This window comes from Callithrix jacchus, chromosome 5, assembly GCF_049354715.1.
Source record: "Callithrix jacchus isolate 240 chromosome 5, calJac240_pri, whole genome shotgun sequence".
NCBI lineage: Eukaryota > Metazoa > Chordata > Mammalia > Primates > Cebidae > Callithrix > Callithrix jacchus.
The window spans coordinates 62,485,123-62,498,705 of record NC_133506.1 but is presented as its reverse complement, the minus strand read 5'-3'; the positions used below and the strand labels follow the sequence as shown (position 1 = coordinate 62,498,705).

General features: G+C 47.1%; 1 pseudogene across 1 annotated transcript; it reads right to left on the bottom strand.

Annotated features, from left to right (window-relative positions):
• Positions 1-2,067: 2,067 nt before the first annotated feature.
• LOC100409614 (ribonucleoside-diphosphate reductase subunit M2-like) lies at positions 2,068-13,473 on the bottom strand (annotated as a pseudogene). The gene is made up of 4 exons (XR_013535337.1): positions 9,191-13,473; positions 8,100-8,192; positions 5,841-6,031; positions 2,068-3,355 (listed from the first exon to the last, which is right to left on the bottom strand). The product of XR_013535337.1 is annotated as a ribonucleoside-diphosphate reductase subunit M2-like (transcript).
• Between the last annotated feature and the right edge of the window lie 110 nt (positions 13,474-13,583).

Sequence of the window (13,583 nt, the reverse complement as noted above, 5' to 3'; positions counted from 1 at the left end):
CAGAGGAAAAGGATGGGATATCCAATTTTCACCACTTCTGTTCAGTACTGGGATTCTAGCCAGATAAATTAGGCAAGAAAAAGAAATAAAAGCCATCATATTGGAAAGGAAGATATAAAATGATCTATTCACAGATGACATGATCGGAAAAAAATGATAGAAAAAAATCCACCGGAAAAGTATTAGCCCTAACAAAGAGATTCAGCAACGTTGTGGTGTACAAAGTCAACACACAAAAATTCATTGTATTTCTACACACCAGCAATGAACAGTCCAAAAAGAAAGTTAAGAAAACAATTCCACTTACAATAGCATCCTTAAGAATAAAATTTTTAAGAATAAATTTAACCAAGGAGATGAAAGACTTGTACACTGAAACTTAAATATATTGCTGAAAGAAATGAAAGAAGACCTAAATGCATGGAAACTCAGCTCATGTTTATGGACTAGAAGACTTAATATTGTTAAGATGCAATACCACCCAAAGCAGAATACAGACTCGATACAATCCCTATCAAAATTCCAGTGGCCATTTTTTTTTTCTTTTGTAGAAATGGAAAAGCTGATCCCCAAATTGCTATGGAATTGCAAGGGACCTCAAAGAGCCAAAACAATCTTGGCAAAAAAAAAAAAAAAAGATGAAGTTAACTGACTCACAATTCCTGATTTCCAAAACTTACTACAAAGCTACAGCAATCAAAAGGTTGTGACACTGGCATAAGGACAGACTTATAGAATGGAATACAGACATATAGACAATGGAATGGATTGAGACAATGCAGACATATAGACAATGAAATCTATTTAGAGTCCAGAATTAAGCCCTCAGACATATGGTCTCTTGATTTTTGTCAAGAATGCCAAGATTGCTCAGTGGGGAAAGGCCAATCTCTTCAAAGATGGTGCTCAGACTACTGGATATTCATAAAAAAGAATGAAATAGGATCCTTACCTCACACCATATACAAAAATTAATTTAAAATTGATTAAAACTGTAAATATAGGAGCTGAAACTATAAAACTCTTAGAAGGAAACATAATGGTAAATCTTTATGACCTTGAATTTGGCAGTGGTTTTCTAGCTATGACAACAAAAGCACAGGCTGCAAAAGAAAAAATAACATGGACCTCGCCAAAATTAAAAATGTATATGCATCAGAGAACCCTATCAAGAGAGTGAAAAGGCAACCCACAGAATAGGAGAACATATTTGCAAAGCATATAGCTGGTAAACATCTAGCATCCAGGATAGAGGAAGAGCTCTCCCAACTCAACAACAAAAAAGCCAACCACCCCAATTTAAAAATGGGCAAAGGACTTAAATAGACATCTCTCCAAAGAAAATATTGAAATAGCCAATAAGCACAGGAAAAGATGTTCAACATTATTAATCATTAGGGACATGAAATCAAAACCACAATGAGGTACCTTTTCACATCTACCAGGATGGTGGAGCAGGGGGAATAACAGGTATTGGTGAAAATGTGGAAAACTTGGAAGCTTTTTTGTTGTTGTTAGTGAGTATTTTAATTCATTAAAATAAAAGTTAGACATTACATGCTTAGTCTATACAAGTTTAACTTACTTTAGTCCCTTAGTGAATTGTGAATTGGCTCCTGTTAGTGGTCAGGAGAATGCTTTGTATTTGGTGTAAAACCAAATAAATCAAGCTATTATCATCTTTTGAGTACAAACAATGTTTGTTTGTAAAGTGCCAGTTTTATATTAAATATTAAAATCTGTGTTGAAGCAGTGAGGCTGCCTCTTTCAACTGCCTGTCCTGGTTAAATGAAATGTTTAATCCTGCTGTGTCAAGCTCACTAGAAGGCCACCCCTGACTTTAAAGCCAAGAAAACTGCCACTGTCACTGCTATGGAAAGTCACAGCCAGCCAGCCTGCTAGCAAAAGGTGATAGCACCAGCATTATAAATAAACAGGACTGGTTGTGAGGTAGCTACACAGTTTTAAAGATGCTGTTAATGAACATTATGGACAATTCATGGTGTAGCTAGTTGATAACACTTTAGCTGATTTTTTCATGAGATGGAAAAAAAAATGAGCAAAATAAAGGCACAACTTCAGTTTATTTAGAAGTCAGCATCCAAGGTAAAAAAATTCTCTGTTAAACTTGACATCACTCCCATCCTCTGATACTCGCCTACTCTCTTCTCAGAGAAGTTAGTCTTTCCTTGCTGTGAAATATTCTCCATAAAGTCAAATGGATTTTCTACTCTGAAAACCTTGCTAAAACCCAGTTCCAGCATAAGTCTGTCTGCCACAAACTCAATGTGTTGCTTCCTTAGAGTGCAATTCATCCCAATGAACTTCACAGGCAAGGCCTCAGTGAGGAACTCCTGTTCTATCCAAACAGAATCAATAATTATTTATCTTACTCTCTCCTCTGATGGTTTGTGTACTAGGTGTTTGAACATCAGGCAAGCAAAATCACAGTGTAAACCCTCATCTCTGCTAATAAGTTCATTAGAAAATGTGAGGCCAGGCATCAGTCCTCGTTTCTTGAGCCAGAATATGGATGCAAAAGAACCAGAAAAGAAGACGCCTTCCACTGCAGCAAAGGCTACGACGCGTTCACCATAGGTAGCGTCTTTGTCCCCAATCCAGCACAAGGCCCAGTCTGCCTTCTTCTTGACACAAGGCATCGTTTCAATGGCATTGAAGAGAAATTCCCTTTCGTTGGGATCTTTTATATAAGTGTCAATACGGAGACTATACATTTCAGAATGTATGTTTTCCATGGCAATTTGGAAGCCATAGAAACAGCGGGCTTCTGTGATCTGAACTTACTGGCTAAATCGCTCCACCAAGTTTTCATTTACTATGCCATCATTCACTGCAAAGAAAGCCAGAACGTGGGATATAAAGTATCTTTCCTCGGGCTTCAGGGATTCCCAGTGCTGAATGTCTGGACAGGTCCACCTCCTCGGCGGTCCAGAAGGAGGCCTCCGCCTTCTTACATGTCTGCGAGATATCGTGGTACTCGACGGGGAAAATGACAAAGCAGCGCAGTTTTCTCTCAGCAGCGGCTCATCCGCCACGCGGTGGGTGGATGCTCTAGTTTTCGGCTCAGAGGGCTCCTGGAAGATCCTCCTGGCGGTCTTGCTGGCCGGGACGCGAGCCCCATTCAGGGCTGGGAGCGTGTTCTCCTTGTCGACCAGGCTGAGCCCCTTCAGTGGCGAGAGTTGCTGCTGCGGGTCGTGATGGGCGCGAGCTGGACGCGGACGAGAGCATGGTGGCGGCGCGACAAAGGAGAGCTGGCAGTCGGGGCTGGGCGGCTGGGAAGGGGTGCACCGGAAGCTTTGTACACTGCTGGTGTGTATGTAAGACGGTGCAGTTGCTGTGGAAAACAATGTGGCGATTCCCCAAAAAGTTGAGCATAGAATTATCCTGCATTTCCACTCCTAGGTGTGCATCCCAAAGGAACTGATAACAACCGCTTGTATACAAATGTTCTTAGCAGTACCTTGTAATTTCTGGAATGGCCAAAAGATGGAAACACCACAAATGAATGGATACACAAAATGTGGTCTATCCATAATGGAGTATTATTCAGACATAAAAGTAAGGAAATACTGATACATGCTATGATGTGGATAAGTTTATAAAAATAGTATGCTGGGCCGGTCGTGGTGGCTCAAGCCTGTAATCCCAGCACTTTGGGAGGCCGAGGCGGGTGGATCATGAGGTCAAGAGATCAAGACCATCCTGGTCAACATGGTGAAACCCCGTCTCTACTAAAAAGTACAAAAAATTAACTGGGTATGGTGATGTGTGCCTGTAATCCCAGCTACTCAGGAGGCTGAGGCAGGAGAATTGCCTGAACCCAGGAGGCGGAGGTTGCGGTGAGCCGAGATCGTGCCATTGCACTCCAGCCTGGGTAACAGGAGCGAAACTCCATCTCAAAAAAAAAAAAAAAAAAAAACAGTAAGCTAAGTGAAAGAAGCTAGACATAAAATATTCCATATGGTATGATTTCATTTATATGGAATGGCCAGAATAGGTAAATCCATAAAAACAGAAAGGAGAGGAATAACCGTCAGGAAATGAGGGGAGGAGGAAATGAGGGGTGACTGCATAAGGGCTACTGGTCTCCTTTTCATGTGATGCGCATGTTCTGGAACCTGTTACTGCTGATGGTAGCACAACACTGTGACTGCATTAAGCACCACGGAATTGTACAACTTAAAATAGTTACAATGATGGATTTTGTGCTATGTGAGTTTTACCTCAAACATTTTTTCTTTTGCTTTTTTCTTTTCGTTTTTTTTTTTTTTTTTTCAGATGAAGTCTTGCTGTCTTGCCTGGGCTGGAGTGCAGTGGCATGATCTCAGCTCACTGCAACCTCCGCCTCCCAGGTTCAAGCGATTCTGCTGTCTCAGCCTCCCGAGTAGCTGGGACTACAGGTGCACACCACCATGCCCAGCTAATTATTGTATTTTTAGTAGATAGAGTTTCACCATATTGCTCAGGCTGGTCTCTAACTCCAACCTCGGGCTGATCCACTCACCTCGGCCTCCCAAAGTGCTGGGATTACAGGCATGAACCACCGCACACAGCCAATTTTCTTCTTTAAAATCAGGCCAGTTGCAGTGGCTCAGTTCTGTAATTCCAGCACTTTGGGAGGCCAATGTAGGAGGACCAAAGGTTTGAGGCCAGCCTGTGCAACAAGCAAGACCTTATCTCTAAAAAAGTTAAAAATTTAGCAGGTATTGAGGTGCACATCTGTAGCTACTCAAGAGGCTAAGGCTGGAGGTTCACTTGTGCCCAGGACATCGAGGCCACAGTGAGCTGAGATTGCAGGGGTTTTGTGAGTGTGTGTGGGGGGGGGGGAGTGTGGGGTGTGTCTGTGGGGTGTGTGAATGTGTATGGGTTGTGTCTGTGGGGTTTATGTGTGGGGTGTGTGTGTGTGTGTATGGTATGGAGTATGTGTGGGTGTGTGTGTGGGGTGAGTGTGTGGGGTATGTCTGGGAGGTGTGTGTGTGTGGTGTGTCTGTGGGGTGTGCCTGGGGGGTGTGGGGTGTGAGTGTGTGTGGGGTGTGTGTGTGGTGTGTGAATGTGTGTGGGATGTGTGGGTTGTCTGTGAAGTGTGAGGTGTGTGTGGTGAGTGTGTGGTGTGTCTGTGGGGGGTGTGGGGTATGTGGGGGTGTGCTGTGGGGTGAGTGTGTAGGGGGAGTGTATGGGGGTGTGCTGCAGGGTGTGTGTGTAGAGTGTGTGAAGGGGGTATGCCTGTGGGGTGTGTGGGGTGTGCATGTAGGGTGTGTGTGAGAATGAGTGTGAGCATCAGAATGTGTGTGAAACTGTGTGTGTGTGTGTTTGCGTGTGTGTGTGTGTGTCTGTGTGCATATGCCTGAGCTCTTTTGGCTAGAATGTTCTGGAGAGACGTTCTGATGTGAAATTTGAGAGACCTGGCAGAAGCAGTGGGATGGGGGGATAACTGGGGGTGCTGGGGAAAAGCATTCTGAGCAGAGGGAACAGCAGCTGCAAAGGCCACAAACAGGAACCTGGGCTAGGGTGGAGAGAGCCAGTGGGGAGGTCTGGGGGTGGGGGGCTGGGCAGGTGGGGCCTCCAGGCCAGCAGGGGCTGGTGAACTTTATTCTGAGCAATGCTGTGCATTTCAGTCAGCCCATAAACACCTCCCAGAGACTCCAGGAGCTTAGAGGAAGGACAGATGGCTTCCGGCTTGGGGTGGAGTGAAGGAGAGGGACCAAGGTGGGCTGAAGACCACGGATGGGCTCGGAGGCAGGAGATGGCATTGAGAGAGTGCCTGTGGGCAGGGAGGTCCCTGAAGACCTTTCTGCCACTGGGCACCTGCCCCTGGGCACCTGTTCTCGATGTGTTGACCAAAGCGAGGCTGGGCTTCGCCCTCTGGCAGCTCCATCGCTGTGGCCAGGTGCGGCTCAGTGCCTGCAGTGGAACTTTCTGGGAAGGTTGGAGATGGTCTGTGTTTGTGCTGTCCAGAAGGCAGCCGCAAGGCACAGGTGCACTGCTGAGCACTTGAAATGTACCTGGTGGGCTGAGAAGCAAGATTTTAAATTTAAATCTCCACAAGAGACTAGCAGACACCACATTGGAGCGTGCAAGCTACATGAACGGATTCTGCTGGATGGCTCCTCCTCCTTGGCCTTAGCCGGGTAGCACTCAGGTGGGCGCTACCTACCCAGCAGGGCCTTGCCTCACTGGCCTCTGCCATGCCTGGAACCAGCTGTTTGGTCTGGGCCACACAAAGGCCCCACTGGTGACTCACCACACCTCTCATCCCGAGTGAGCGGTCAGCAGATCTTTCCATTCCACTGAGAAACTGAGTCTCTGTGTACACAGGAGTCTTGGTCTTGGCTGCTCAGTCAGTCACGTGGCTGACCTAAACATCTGCTTTTCTTGTGCCAGGAGCACAAGGAGCAGCTCAAAACCAAGCCCCATGCCACAGCAGATGGGCTCGCCTGAGATTAGCGCCTCTCTTTCCACCGGGAGCCGAGAATACTCAGCTTGCTCATTTGAACCCATGTGGTGACATTTTCCTGTGTCTGTCTCCCTCCCTCTCTCTCTCTCTCTCTCTCTCTCTCTCTCTCTCTCTCGCCTGGCTAACATGGTGAAACCTCATCTCTAATAAAACTGCAAAAATTAGCTGGGCATGGTGACATGTGGCTGTAATCCCAGCTACTTGGGAGGCCGAGGCAAGAGAATCACTTTAACTTGAGAGGCGGAGGTTGCGGTGAACAGAGATCATACCACTGCACTCCAGTCTGGGAGACAAAGTGAGATTCTCTGGAGGAGGAGGAGGAAGAGGAGGAGAAGAAGGAGGGGGAGGAGAAAAAGGAGAAGGAGGACGAGGAGAATGAGGAGGAGAAGAAGGAGAAGGAGGAGGAGGAGAAGGAAGAGAAGAATGAGGGGTAAGGAGGAGAGGGAAGGAGGAGGAGAAAAAAGCAGAGAAAGAAGAGGAGAAGGAGGAAGAGGACAAGGAGGAGGAGAAGAAGGAAGAGAAGGATGAGGGGGAAGGAGGAGAGGGAAGGAGGAGGAGAAAAAAGCAGAGAAAGAAGAGAAGGAGGAGGAGGAGGACGAGGAGGAGAAGCAGCAGCAGAAGCAGAAGAACAAGAAGGACGAAGGAAGAAGAAGAAAAGAAGAAGGAGGAGAAGGAGGAGAATCACTTGAGCCTGGGGAGGTGAGATCCTGTTGAAAAAGAAGAGGAGGAGGAAGAGGAAGTAGAAGGAAAAGAAAATGGAGGAGGAGGAAGAAGGGGAAGAAGAAATAGAAGAAGGAGAAGGAGAAGAAGAAAGAAGAAGAAATGGTCTCTGAGTAGCCGTGATGAGTAGGAAGAAAACCCAACCTCCTCTAGCTCTGGGGAAAACATTAACGCAGAGGAGGTCTTCCTGGATAGACTAGGTTTGGTGAGTAAGAGATTCAAAAGCTAGAAGGAAAGGAGGATATTTAAGTTACTGTTACTGAATAATATATAACCCCAACACTTTAGGTGCTTAAAATAACAATCTTGCTGGGCGTGGTGGCTCACGCCTGTAATCCCAGCACTTTGGGAGGCCAACGTGGGTGTATCACCTGAGGTTGAGAGTTTGAGAGCAGTCTGACCAACATGGAGAAACCCTATCTCTATTAAAATCACAAAATTAGCTAGGTGTGGTGGCTGGCACATGCCAGTAATCCCAGCTACTTGGGAGGCTGAGGCAAGAGAATTATTTGAACCTGAGAGGCAGAGGTTGCAGTGAGCCGAGATCATGCCATTGCACTCCAGCCTGGGCAACAAGAGCAAAACTTCGTCTAAAAAAGAAAAAAATAACAATCTTTTTTTTTTCATGGTTCTGGGTGCTGACTGGGTTCAGGTAGGTGATTTCCACTCGGGGACTCATGCTGTTGCAGTGGCTGGGGCTGGAGTCATTACAGAGCCTTCTTCACTCTCACATCTAGCTACTGATGTTGGCTATCATCTGAAACCTATGCTGGGACTGTTGATTGGAAGATCAAAATGTGGCCTCTCCCTGTGATCTGGGCTTCCTCACAGCATAGTGACTGGGGTCAAAGAGCAAGCATCCCAGGAAGACCACAGAGAAACGGTGTCACCTTTTATGACCTACCTTGAATCACTTCTGCCAGTCACAGACATTCTTGAATTCAAGGGTAAGGAGCACAGACCCGACCTCATCATGGGAGCAGTGCCAAGGTCATGTCTGAAAAAGGGCACATGCTATTATTATCATCATGAGGGAGTCTTGCTCTGTCACCCAGGCTGGAGTGCAGTGGTGCAATCTCAACTCACTGTAATTTCTACTTCCAGGCTTGAGTGATTCTCCTGCCTCAGCCTCCCAAGTAGCTGGGATTACATACAGGTGCCTGCCACCATGCCCAGCTAATTTTTGTACTTTTAGTACAGATGGGGTTTTACCATGTTGGCCAGGCTGATCTCAAACTCCTGACCTCAGGTGATCTGCCTGACTCAGCTTTCCAAGGTGCTGGGATTACAGGTATGAACCACCGCACCTAGCACATGCTATTAGTAAAAAGCCAGAAAGCAGGCAGGTGTGGTGGTTCGTGCCTATAACCCTGCACTTTGAAAGGCTGAGGTGGGCAGATCACTTGAAGTCAGGAGTTTGAGACCAGCCTGGGCAACATAATGAGACCTGCCATATCTATAAAATACAAAGTAGGCCAGGCATGGTGGCTCATGCCTGTAATCCCAGCACTTAGGAGGCTGAGGCGGGCTGATCACAAGGTCAAGAGACTGAGACCATCCTGGCCAACATGGTAAAACTCCACCTCAAATAAAAAAATACAAAAATTAGCCAGGTGTGGTGGTGGACACCTGTAATCCCAGCTACTTGTGGGACTGAGGCGGGAGAATCACTTGAACCTGGGAGGTGGAGGTTGCACTGAGCTGAGACTGCATCACTGCACTCTAGTCTGGGTGACAAAGCAAGACTGCCTTAACAAAAAAATAAATAAATAAAAAATTAAAAGTCATAAAATGACAGATGTTGGCGAAGATGCAGGGAAAAGGGAATGCTTACACACTGTTAGTGGGAATGTAAATTAGTACAACCATTAGGGAAAACAGTGTGGAGATTTCTCAAAGAACTAAAAATATAATTGCCATTCAACCAGCAATCTCACTACTGGGTATCTACCCAAAGGGAAAGAAACCAATATATCAAAAAGTACCTGTACTCACCTGTAATCCAAGGACTTTGGGAGGTCAAGGCTGGTGGATCACCTGAGCTCAGCAATTTGAGCCAACCTGACCAATCTGATGAAACTCTGTCTCTACTAAAAATACAAAACTTAGCTGAGTGCGGTAGCACGCACCTGTAGTCCCAGCTACTCAGAAGGCTGAGACAGTTGAGATGAGCCTGGCCAACATGGTGAAACCCTGTTCGTACTAAACATACAAAATTTAGCTGGCATGGTGGTGCACACCTGTAATCTCAGCTACTCAGGAGGCTGAGGCAGAAGAATCAGTTGAACCCAGGAGGCAGAAATTGCAGTGAGCCCATGTGTCACTGCACTCCAGCCTGAGCGACAGAGCAAGACTGTCTCAAAACAAAAATTCAACTTTTATTTTACTGTTATTGTTTTTGAAACAGGGTCTCACTCTGTCACTCAAGCTGGAGGGCAGTGGTGTGATCATGGTTCACTGCAGCCTTGACCTCCTGGGCTCAAGCAATCTTCACCTCAGCCTCCCGAGTATCTGGAAATACAGGTGCACGCCACCATGCCTGGCTAATTCTTGTATTTTCTGTAGAGTCAGGGTGTCACCACATTGCTCAGGCTGGTCTTGAACTCCTGAGCTCAAGTGATTCACCCACCTTGGCCTCCCAAAGTGCTGGGATTACACATGAGCCATTGTACGAGCTCTCAATTTTTGTGTTAGATACAGGGGGTACACGTGAGGTTTTGTTACAAGTGTATTTTGCACCCAGGTAGTGAGCATAGCACGTAATTTGTAGTTTTTCAACCCATACCCCTCTTCCCTCCCTCCCATCTAGTAGTCCACAGTGTCTATTGCTTCCTCTTTTAAAAACTTAAAAATTAGGCCAGGCGTGGTGGCTCAGGTCTGTAATCAAGACACTTTGGGAGGCTGCGGCAGGCAGGTCATCTGAGGTCAGGAATTCGAGACATGCATGGCCAATAAGGTGACACCTCATCTCTACTAAAAACACACAATTTAGCCAGGCATTGTGGCACATGCCTGTAATCCCAAGTACTCAGGAGGCTGAGGCAGGAAAGTTGCTTGAACTCAGGAGATGGAGGTTGCAGTGAGCCAAGATCACACCACTGCACTCCAGCCTGGGTGACAGAGTGAGACTCTAGTCTCAAAACATAAAGATAAATAAACAAAAAATTCAAAAAATAAAACATTTAACAAAAAAAAAAGAAGGGCACACAGGATGGCATAGCTTGTTACAGCCACCTTGGAAACTATAATCTGCCACAGAGGGCAAGTAAAAAGAAAGTTGGAGTTTAAGATTTCACAAATCTAGCCGTCTAAAAGACGTCACAAGAGCCGTTCCTGTAGTGGCTTAAGGGGAGTGGAAGAAAAGGTCATCAGAGCTGAGGAAGATGTGGGATAGTGAGTCAGGCAGATTGCATGCTCATCCACATGGATGCTGACATCCTCAGGACAGCAGAAGGACTTCAGAGAACAGAGGGCAAAACACAATCTTATTATTATTTTTCTTAAGAGACAGGTCTGTCTTTGTCACCTAGGCTGGAGTGCAGTGTCACAATCATAGCTCATTGTAGTTCTGAACTCCTGGTCTCAGGCAATTCTTCTGCCTTGGCCTCCTGAATAGCTAGGGCTACAGTGTGTGTCACTGTGCCTGGCTAATTTGTATTTTTAGTAGAGATGGAGTCTTGCTATGTTGCCCACGCTGGTTTGTAACTCCTGGCCTCAACTGAGCCTCCCATGTTGCCCTCCCAAAGCATTGAGATTACAGGCATGAGCCACTGTGCTCCACCACAAAACACATTTTTTGAGTTGGAGTTTCACTCTTGTTGCCTAGGCTGGAGTGCAATGGTGCGATCTTGGCTCATCACAAACTGCGCCTCCCGAATTCAAGTGATTCTTCTGCCTCAGCCTCCCTTGTTTGCTTGAGCCTGGGAGTTTCAGGCTGCAGTGAGCTATGATCTTGCCACTGCACTCCAGCCTAGGTGAGAAAGTAAGACCTTGTCTCAAAAAAAATTTGACCTCCCATCATGTTGAGGTCTTAGCTTCTTCTACCCACCTACAGGAGTACATATAGAAATCCTGTCCCACTGTACTCCAACCTGTGTGTCAGAGTGAGACTCTGTCTCAAAAAGAAATTTTTTTTGGCGAGGGGTGGTGGCTCACACCTGTAATCCCAGCACTTTGGGAGGCCAAGGCTGGTGGATCACAAGGACAAGATATCAAGACCATCCTGGCCAACATGGTGAAACCCCATCTCTACTAAAAATACAAAAATTAGCTGGGCCTAGTAGCATATACCTGTAGTCCCAGCTACTCGAGAGGCTGAGGCAGGAGAATGGTTTGAACCCGGGAGTTAGAGGTTGCAGTGAGCCGAGAGCATGCCACTGCACTCCAGCTCAAAAAAAAAAATTTTTTTTTACTTAAAAAGTTCTAGTATCGTCTGCGCATGGTGGCTCATGCCTGTAATCCCAACACTTTGGGAGGCCGAGGTGGGTAGATTGCTTGAGGTCCGGAGTTCAAAACCACCCTGGCCAACACGGTGAAACCCCGTCTCTACTAAAAAAATACAAAAATGAGCTGGATGTGGTGGCAGGCACTGGTAATCCCAGCTACTCGGGAGGCTGAGGCAGGAGAAATGTTTAATCCAGGAGGTTGCAGTGAGCTGAGATCATGCCACTGCACTCCAGCCTAGGCAACAGGGCAAGACTCATCAAAAAAAAAAAAAAAGAGTTCTAATATCTAAAATGAGCAAAATTGCCAAGTGCAGTGGATCACACCAGTAATCCCAGCACTTTGGGATGCCAAGGCAGGTGGATCATCTGAGGTCAGGAGTTCGAGACCAGCCTGCTGTGAGCCAAGATTGCACCACTGCACTCCAGCGTAGGAAACACTGAGACTCCATCTCAAAAAAAAAAGGTAAAAATGCATTTGAAAAACAGCAATAGCCAGGAACAGTGGCTCATGCCTATAATTCCAGCACTTTGGGAGGCTGAGGGTGGATGACAGCTGAGCCTAGAAGTTTGATACCAGCCTGGCAACATGGTGAAACCCTGTTTCTATACAAAATACAAAAATTAGCCAAGCTTGGTAGCATGAACCTGTAATCCCAGCTACTTGGTGGGGGTAAGGGGGGGCTAAGGTGAAGGATTGCTTGCACCTGCCCAGGAAGTTGAGGCTGCAGTGAGATTGTACCATCTCACTCCAGCCTGGGCAACAGAGCAATACCCTGTCTCAAAAAGCAAACAAACAAAGAACAGCATCATTTCCTTATCATTGTTCACTGCAACCTCAACCTCCCAGGTTCAAGTAATTCTCCTGCTTCAGCCTCCCAAGTAGCTCAGATTACAGGCACCTGCCACTACACCCGGCTAATTTTTAGTAGAGATGGGGTTTCACCATGCTGGCCAGGCTGGTCTTGAACTCCTGACCTCGTGATCCACCCGCCTTAGCCTACCAAAGTGCTGGAATTGCAGGCCTGAGCAACCACACCTGGCCAATCCCTTAGATTTTTATAAAGATGTTTTCTTTGTTTCCTAACTCCCTAGTACCCAGCTACAAAGTTGCAAAGGCTTTAAGGCTATTGCAACGGCCATCAAAAATCAAGCTGGGGGGGAGGTGCAGCTCCTTAATGGGAGGCAGCCTCAGCGTCGGCATCCTGCTCAGGATGAGTAGCGGTGAAGGATGCTCCTGGGATCCCCGGGGCCCTGGCTGGGAAAGGTGTTGGGGGTCGCACAAACCCAGGCTGAGGCGAGGCGAATACGTTGCCAGTGTAGCAGTGGCGCTGGTAGCCCTTGCACTGGCCATTGAGGAGCTGCTTCTGCGCGACCTTGCGCTGGTGCCCGCCAGGCGCCGGGAGGCTGGTGTGCAGCGACTGCTAGTTGCATCGGGTCCCTGCTGCTCCCAGCCCTGCAGATTGGGAAATCTTAAAAGCCCCGTCTTCGGGGCTTTTTTTTTTTTTTTGAGATGGAGTTTTGCTCGTTACCCAGAATGGAGTGCAATGGCGCGATCTCGGCTCACCGCAACCTCCGCCTCCTGGGTTCAAGCAATTCTCCTGCATCAACCTCCCGAGTAGTTGGGACCACAGGCGCGCGCTACCATGCCCAGCTAATTTTTGTATTTTTGGTAGAGACGGGGTTTCACCATGTTGACCAGGATGGTCTCAATCTCTTGACCTCGTGATCCACCTGCCTCGGCCTCCTGAAGTGCTGGGATTATAGGCGTGAGACTGAGCCAGGCCGGAGCCTGCCAACGCGGAAGTGCCAGCTCTGCAGCAGCTTCCGTCACCCGCCCCGACTTCCGATTGGCTCCACATTGAGGGGCGAGCATCTGTGACGTCACAGTGGTACGCATCCGGCGTCGTCAGAGGGGCGCGCCTCTAGCAACGTCACAGGAGCGG